This window comes from Pleuronectes platessa, chromosome 2 (genome assembly GCF_947347685.1).
Source record: "Pleuronectes platessa chromosome 2, fPlePla1.1, whole genome shotgun sequence".
In the NCBI taxonomy this organism is placed as follows: domain Eukaryota; kingdom Metazoa; phylum Chordata; class Actinopteri; order Pleuronectiformes; family Pleuronectidae; genus Pleuronectes; species Pleuronectes platessa.
The window spans coordinates 6,991,076-6,998,065 of NC_070627.1; the positions used below are offsets into that span (position 1 = coordinate 6,991,076).

The 6,990-nt window shown below is 42.9% G+C and overlaps 1 protein-coding gene across 6 annotated transcripts in view; it reads right to left on the bottom strand.

Moving 5' to 3' along the window:
* Positions 1 to 4,651, bottom strand: part of tead3b (TEA domain family member 3 b) — a 32,318-nt gene extending 27,667 nt beyond the window's left edge. For 5 of the 6 annotated variants that reach the window (XM_053438304.1, XM_053438313.1, XM_053438295.1 and 2 more), the window contains exons 1-2: positions 4,480 to 4,651; positions 3,891 to 4,068 (exon numbers count right to left, since the gene is read on the bottom strand). The gene's annotated coding sequence lies outside the window, so the exon portion shown is untranslated. Of the gene's footprint in view, positions 1 to 3,890; positions 4,069 to 4,201; positions 4,361 to 4,479 lie in introns of those variants that run through there. The other variant, XM_053438282.1, reaches the window with a different exon arrangement.
* Positions 4,652 to 6,990: the final 2,339 nt, after the last annotated feature.

The window sequence follows — 6,990 nt, forward strand, 5'->3', positions numbered from 1 at the left end:
ACGTCGAGCCGGAGCGTGAACAACACAGGACCCGATTCATTCATTCATTCATTGTTCTATTTTAACTCCGTCGATGTGATCCACCTTCAGTCGTTACACTTTGAGAGATTTAAGCTTTAATCCAGCCGAGGAGGGAAAGACTGACACAAAGCAGGAGCCAGTGTGCCAGAGAGCTTTTTTTTTTTTTCTTGCTTTCTTTTTTTTTTTTTTACAGCCTGAATCAGCATTTTAATCGGAAATTTTCCAGGGAACGCAGCAGAGAAGCCATTCTAGCATGAATTGGTCATTTTGTGGCGAGGGGAGCGGTTTGAAGCCATAATCTGTGAAACCTTTAAGACATGCATAACTCTGCAGCAGAATGCACCCGCCAATAACCCATCAAACCGTATTAATTGTGAAACAAGGCAGTAAAAGCAGCAGTGGCATTGATCAGACCCATATAGAGGGGCCCTTTTTTTTTTTTTACAAGAGAAAAATATATTAGACGTGAGCATAATCTGCTTATTAAGGTCTGGCCTTGCTCGGAAACCACTCAGGCACCGGAATTGTTTTATATTACAAACAATCAACTTGAATAACTCTGTGCTGAAGAAGGATATCACCCCCCCCCCCCCCCCCCCCCACACACACACACACACACACAAACACACACACACCCAAAACACTGAGCACAGGGATTAAAGGGGTTTCACATGAGTGCCCTTGGGTCACTGGAGCTCCGAGTGCGACACAGAGGCCACACACACTCGTCTCCCAAACGGCAGACGGGGCCCGGTGAGAGAGCAAGCCTCCTATTATCTACAACGGAGGCCTAATGTGCCAAAGACACACACACACACACACACACACACACACACACAAACACTCACACAAACACTCTGCGCCCTCACACACATTTCTTTTGGAGTACATTAATGTGGAACATCACTCGTAACAGTTGGTCGCCTGAGAAAGAACAACTCAAACGTTTAGCAACTTGGGGACAGCCCGACACAAAGACCACACTGTTCTAGGCCACTCCCTGACTCCTCCCCTGAGTGGTCCGAACAGGAGGCCAGCGAGCTTATCTGCTCAAAACCTCGTGGTTTGTAGGATATGTAAACATGTGCAGTGCATTAACGTGAATACAATGTTGATAAATTGTGCTACCGGGGACTTTGAGAATGATATGGCTAGTAGTAGGAATAACTGGTGGGTTTTGAGGACACGTTGGTTTGCTCCCAGTTGGTGTTGGAGCAGATCTTGACGTCACTCTTCGCTCGGTTGTATCGATGTAATAAATAGCTTGAAGCACATTGTGCTCGTCATCAACAAAACTGCACTCTATTACCCAGCCACGGCTGCTGAGCATCAAACTGCATATTGTCTTCCAGATTGTCATGAATGCCCCGGGAGCCGAGAGCTGCAGGCTTCTTCTCTGAGGCCTCCAGTGTTCTCGCCACGCAGACATAAGTGCTATTTGTTCAGATCTGCGCTGACAGAGGGGTAAGTGTCCACCATTTGGACGACCACTTCTGGGGAGGGTGCTAAAAAAGCGGCCGGGGCCCTGCACAAATGGGCGAAAGCTCATTAGCCCTTCTCCTGTGGGTTTAACACAGACGGGTGAAGCTGCCGGTGACAAACGGTCAACAGACCCTGCATCCAAAGTAAACAGAGGAAGAGGGGATGCTTCTCAGCCCCCTGGGATCGGCCCCCGAAACACTGCACAGGACCTGAAATACCTACAGTCGCTCAGCAGTGATTAAACATGTGCTTTAAAAATCAGAAACATGAGAGGACAACACATTTTGTTTTACCCTCATGAAGAGAACACATGCTCATTAAGTCTTCCCCCTGACAATCGGCCCGAAGGAACACAGCTGGGGAGAAAGGAGCGAGAGAGAGAGAGAGAGAGAGAGAGAGAAAACGGCCACTTTGAGGGGATATTACCCCAAGTAATCTAATTGACCTCCACGACATGGGTGTTGTTGTAAAACCTTCCCCTCGCATTTGACTCTCACACAAGCACAGAGGATAAATGATAAATCCACAACTGCTGAGACGCATAAAGTCGGTTCAAGGAGGAGAAAGGAAAAGAGCCCACCACACTGTACATGGGGAGGCCTGATGCATTCAGGCTGCATAAAAAAAAACAACGAGGGGGGAATCTGACAGAGCAGCAGAATGCCTAATCCTTTCCAGATTTACCCATCAGCATCGGAATCTATTATTAGGCATCGTGGCGTGTGTCTCATCTACCAAGGACACATTGTCTGGCTGAACTGGTCGAACTGGAAAGTGGTCGTTTTTTCATTTCAGACTCATTTTTCCTAACGTTGATATGGAGTTAAAAGCTCAACGTGTGGATTTTCCCCCTCGACCAGTATATAATGGGACTGGTCTGGGAAGAAAATCTGCCCTGAGATGTCGGCTCATCCTCTTTATCAGTGTTGCACGGAGATACTGTAACTCAGCCAGGCTTCAAAGATCTCACCAAATGCCTGTCGTCTGTGAATTTACGACCATATGGATTGAAGACAGAGCTATAAACCCTGCTCCCTTCCTGCAGAGCTGCGTTTCCCTGCAGACCCTGAGGGACATATTCAAAACCATCGAGGAAATATCGCAATATAGAACTGAAAGTATGACACTGACTACAGTTAAGAAAGCACAGAGCGGAGTCAACAGGTTATTCAGCTCACTGCCACTAACCTGACAGACCACATTCTGTCGTTTAGTCAAACCTGTTGACTGGCAAGGATTTCACTCTGCAGTTTGTGAGTGTCTCTGGAAATCCAGCACGAAAGAAGGCGCTAAGACTTTTTTTTTTAATTCTCTAATAAGGATTATAGCTCTGTCCTCAAAAAAGTTTTAAAGGAGGAGTCGCCCGGGGTCTGAACCAACGACTCAGTGTGAGAGCAGGTGGCGCTGAAATAATTACACAATTAGCTCTCGTACACACATATCCGTGCATCTCGAATCCTCACCTATGTATTATGTACTTAGTGGGACTTTGCAGAGTATCACCGTGCTACTGTTTGTTGGCACGAGAGAGAATGAAACTGAGGATTGAGGAAGAACATTTTAAATCTCAAATACATGTACAGTGAAGCACATATGTCAATTAAATCGTGAATATTCATTTATATTAAATAAGGACATGAATTGAATGAGTTAAAGTTGTTTATAATTTAAAAAGCTTTAGGATCATTAGTTATTATTGGTAGTATTTGTAGTACTTTATCTACTCATCAACACGAGGGACATGATGTCACTATTCTCCTGTGCTGTCGCTTGGAGTCGAACATTATTTAATATTTCAAAGTAAAAGTTTTAAACACTTTCGGGCAGACTCAAATCACAAATCACAAATTTTACGTGGGATCAGAATTTCCCCCTGGGTTGACCAAAGCAGATTCAATTTTAAAATCTGTCACGTTAGGATTTTTTTTGTGTTAAGATAATAAATCAATACAGAGCAGTTGGTAATTCTAAATTACATCTACTGGCATATTAGTTGTGATGTCACAGACATATTTTCCAGGTTGGTCTGTGAAGCCCTCACCCTGGGGTTTATCTCACAGGAATACAAATGTGTTGGTTAAAACTTTATTTTCCTATTGTAGCCTGTAGGTGTGATTATAAACTTTTTTTTCTATGTGTGATCAAAAAGGGAAAATAATCACAATCTTGATAGAGACCCTTTGAATGTTTGACCCATGTGGGAGTTAAACGTTTGAGTCTCGTGGCTGCGGCACAAACACTGAGGAGAAACTTCCAGTCTCACTCTGAAACTATTCCTGGGAACTGAACTTTATTTCTACTCCTAGAATAAAAACATCTGCTGCCGGAGGGGAACAGGAGATGTCGCCTCCATTGAACTGTGCTGACAAATCAAGAAGGGATCTTACCTTCGGGGATGCAGGGATCCAGACCAGCCTGAAGTTGTGTATTCCTCCAAATCCTGTTGTGTTGTGTTGTGTTGTGTGTCTCTCTCTCTCTCTCTCTCTCTCTGTGCGAGCCTGTGGGTTTATAACAAACCACTGGACTCCTCTTGAGGCTGAAACGGGAGCGTGATCCAGGTATGAACTGTGCGAGACAGAAAACAAACATGTTGGCGCACTTCTCTGCTGCTGCCAGGAGGAGTTTGTGTTGTTCTTGTTTGTGTGTGTCTGTGTGTGTGTGTTTTTTAAGTCACAGAGTGTGTCAATGAGCGGACTACCGGTGTTAATGTGATTGAGCAGAGCCAGTCAGAGAAATATCTCGCTGCACATGAGGTCAACACAATACGACTTTCAATCTGCAGATGTTTCCTTCCCTCCCAGGCGCAGGGAGCTCCGCGGAAAAATGTGAAAAATGACAATGATCTGAAAACTTCAGCGAGACGAGCGGCATGAGAGAGAGGGAGAGAGAAAAAAAAAAACTGCCCCAGCAGAAAACAGACGGACAGAGGGAGAGAGGGAGAGAGGGAGAGAAAAGGAGAAAAGAGGAGAAACTTACCTTTTCTCTTTTATTCTGCCAGGCCCGCTCCGAGCCGCCGCTGGATTTGGGGACTTTGCAGTAATTTGGCGCCTTGTTGTTTTGCCCTAATATTTGTCAGAGCTTTGACAGTAGAGGTGGAATGTGAAGTATGACTCTGGTATGAAATCAACGCACCACACTGGAGGACGGGGAGGGGGGGGTGCGAGGGGGCGGTGGGGAGGGGAGGGGAGGGAGGGGCCAGAGACGGAGAAAGACGCTCGAGGAGGGGCCAGTGGTGCGCGTCAATCAACAGGCCGGAGGGGCGGGGACTTCACAGCAGGCCCCGCCCACTGGCAGAACCCTTCAAACTGGGACTGCAGCTTCCTGTCCCCAAAACAACTCTGATTATATACAGTCTGATTATAAACAGTCTGATTATAAACAGTTTGTAGTCTGATTATATACAGTCTGATTGTATACAGTCTATAGTCTGATTATATACAGTTTGATTATAAACAGTCTGTAGTCGGATTATATACACAGTCGGATTATATACAATCTATAGTCTGATTATATATGGTCTATAGTCTGATTATATACAGTCTATGGTCTGTTATATACAGTTTATAGTCTGATTATATACAGTTTATAGTCTGATTATATACAGTCTATGGTCTGTTATATACAGTTTATAGTCTGATTATATACAGTTTATAGTCTGATTATATACAGTCTATGGTCTGTTATATACAGTTTATAGTCTGATTATATACAGTTTATAGTCTGATTATATACAGTCTATGGTCTGTTATATACAGTTTATAGTCTGATTATATGCAGTTGGATTATATACAGTTTATAGTCTGATTATATACAGTCTATGGTCTGTTATATACAGTTTATAGTCTGGTTATATACAGTCTGATTATATACAGTTTATAGTCTGATTATAAACAGTATATAGTCTGGTTATATACAGTCTATAGTCTGGTTATATACAGCCTATAGTCTAATCATATACAGTCTACATCCTGATCATATACAGTCTTTAGTCTGATGATATATTCTATGACAAACAGTCAATGGTCTGATAATATACAGTCTGAGATATACAGTCTACAGTCTACAGTCCGGTTATAGTCCATAGACTGATTATATACAGTATATGTTCTGATCATATACAGTCTATAGTCTGATCACATGTGCATGTTTGATTTTAGTCTGGAGAAAACAGTCTGAGGATCTGTGATAATGAAACTTTACATGTTGTCAGCTTCACTTTTCTATTAAAGTGTTTGTGTGTTAAACAAAGAGAAGGATTTCAAGAGAATGATTCACTTGAGAGAAATTATCCAGAATTCAGGTGTTTTGTTGTTGTTTTAAGAAATGTGTGTTTTAGTTATATTCAAAAGGTTACATTGTAGTTATTCTGTTTACACTTTATATATTCTTTTTACATTGTATATACTGTTAACACTAATAATATTGTGTTAATTGGATATACTGGGTTTATATTGTATATATTTCTATGTTTATTTAAGTTTTTTACTGACGTTTCTTATTTTTTACCACCCTCTGTCTTGGGAACAGCTCCTCCTGTTGGTCAAGAGCATGGTTGCAACGTTTCCACATCACATTTATTCATCCAGCACTGGGACTCAGAAGCAGATAGCCACCATACAAACAGAACATGTGTGAAGATGAGTCTCACTGTTTGATTGTTTCGTGGATTTCAGAAAGACAACAGCAGCCTCAGCAGTTTATTGATCAGGACTCACATCCGAGAAGGAGACGGTGCAGGGGGTTAGAGGAACTCACCTCTCAGCATCTGTCCAGAGGAGCTGTCGGCGTCAAGCTTCATTGAACCTGCGAGTTTGGACAACTGCCTGAGCAGGTTCAGGCAGAATTCACACCTCGCGCTCGCTGTCGAGCCTCAAACAGGTTTGTCTTCCCGAGCGAAGCCTCTCTCGACATGTAAGGAAACGACCAGAGAAAAGGCGTGGGTGTCTCCCAAACTCGCAACTGGCCAGGATCTTTCTGATCGTCAGCCAGCTGCATGTACGTAGATGATAATGTCAAAAACACAAACCAATAACAAATTATCAAACCCACAGTGAGGGACTTGTACAACTGGGGGAGGGGGGGGGAGGGGGGACCAACTGACTGTCTGCGAAATACATTTTCTTTTTTTAAAGGTTTAACTTTTTGGCAATTTGTTTTTATTTGATCTTGATATGTAATATAGTAAAAAGGACAATCAGGGGAATAGAGTGAGGGGGAGAGGGAAGTATAACGAATGTCCGCGGCTGGAATAAAAGCGTGGAACGTTGTGGTAATGTGGCATCTATCAAAATCCATTTGTTTCTAGTATAATGTAGCGTTTTTAAACCACAGGAACTAAACAGCTACTAAGTAAGAAACAAGGCAAGTTTGAAGTTACACAACTAGAAGCCCTCAGTAGAACGCACACCTCCACCAAGGGCAAACAGTCCTTCACACGATTGTCTAGTTCTTAGAAATAGGTAAAAAAAAGTTTTTATTTATTCATTT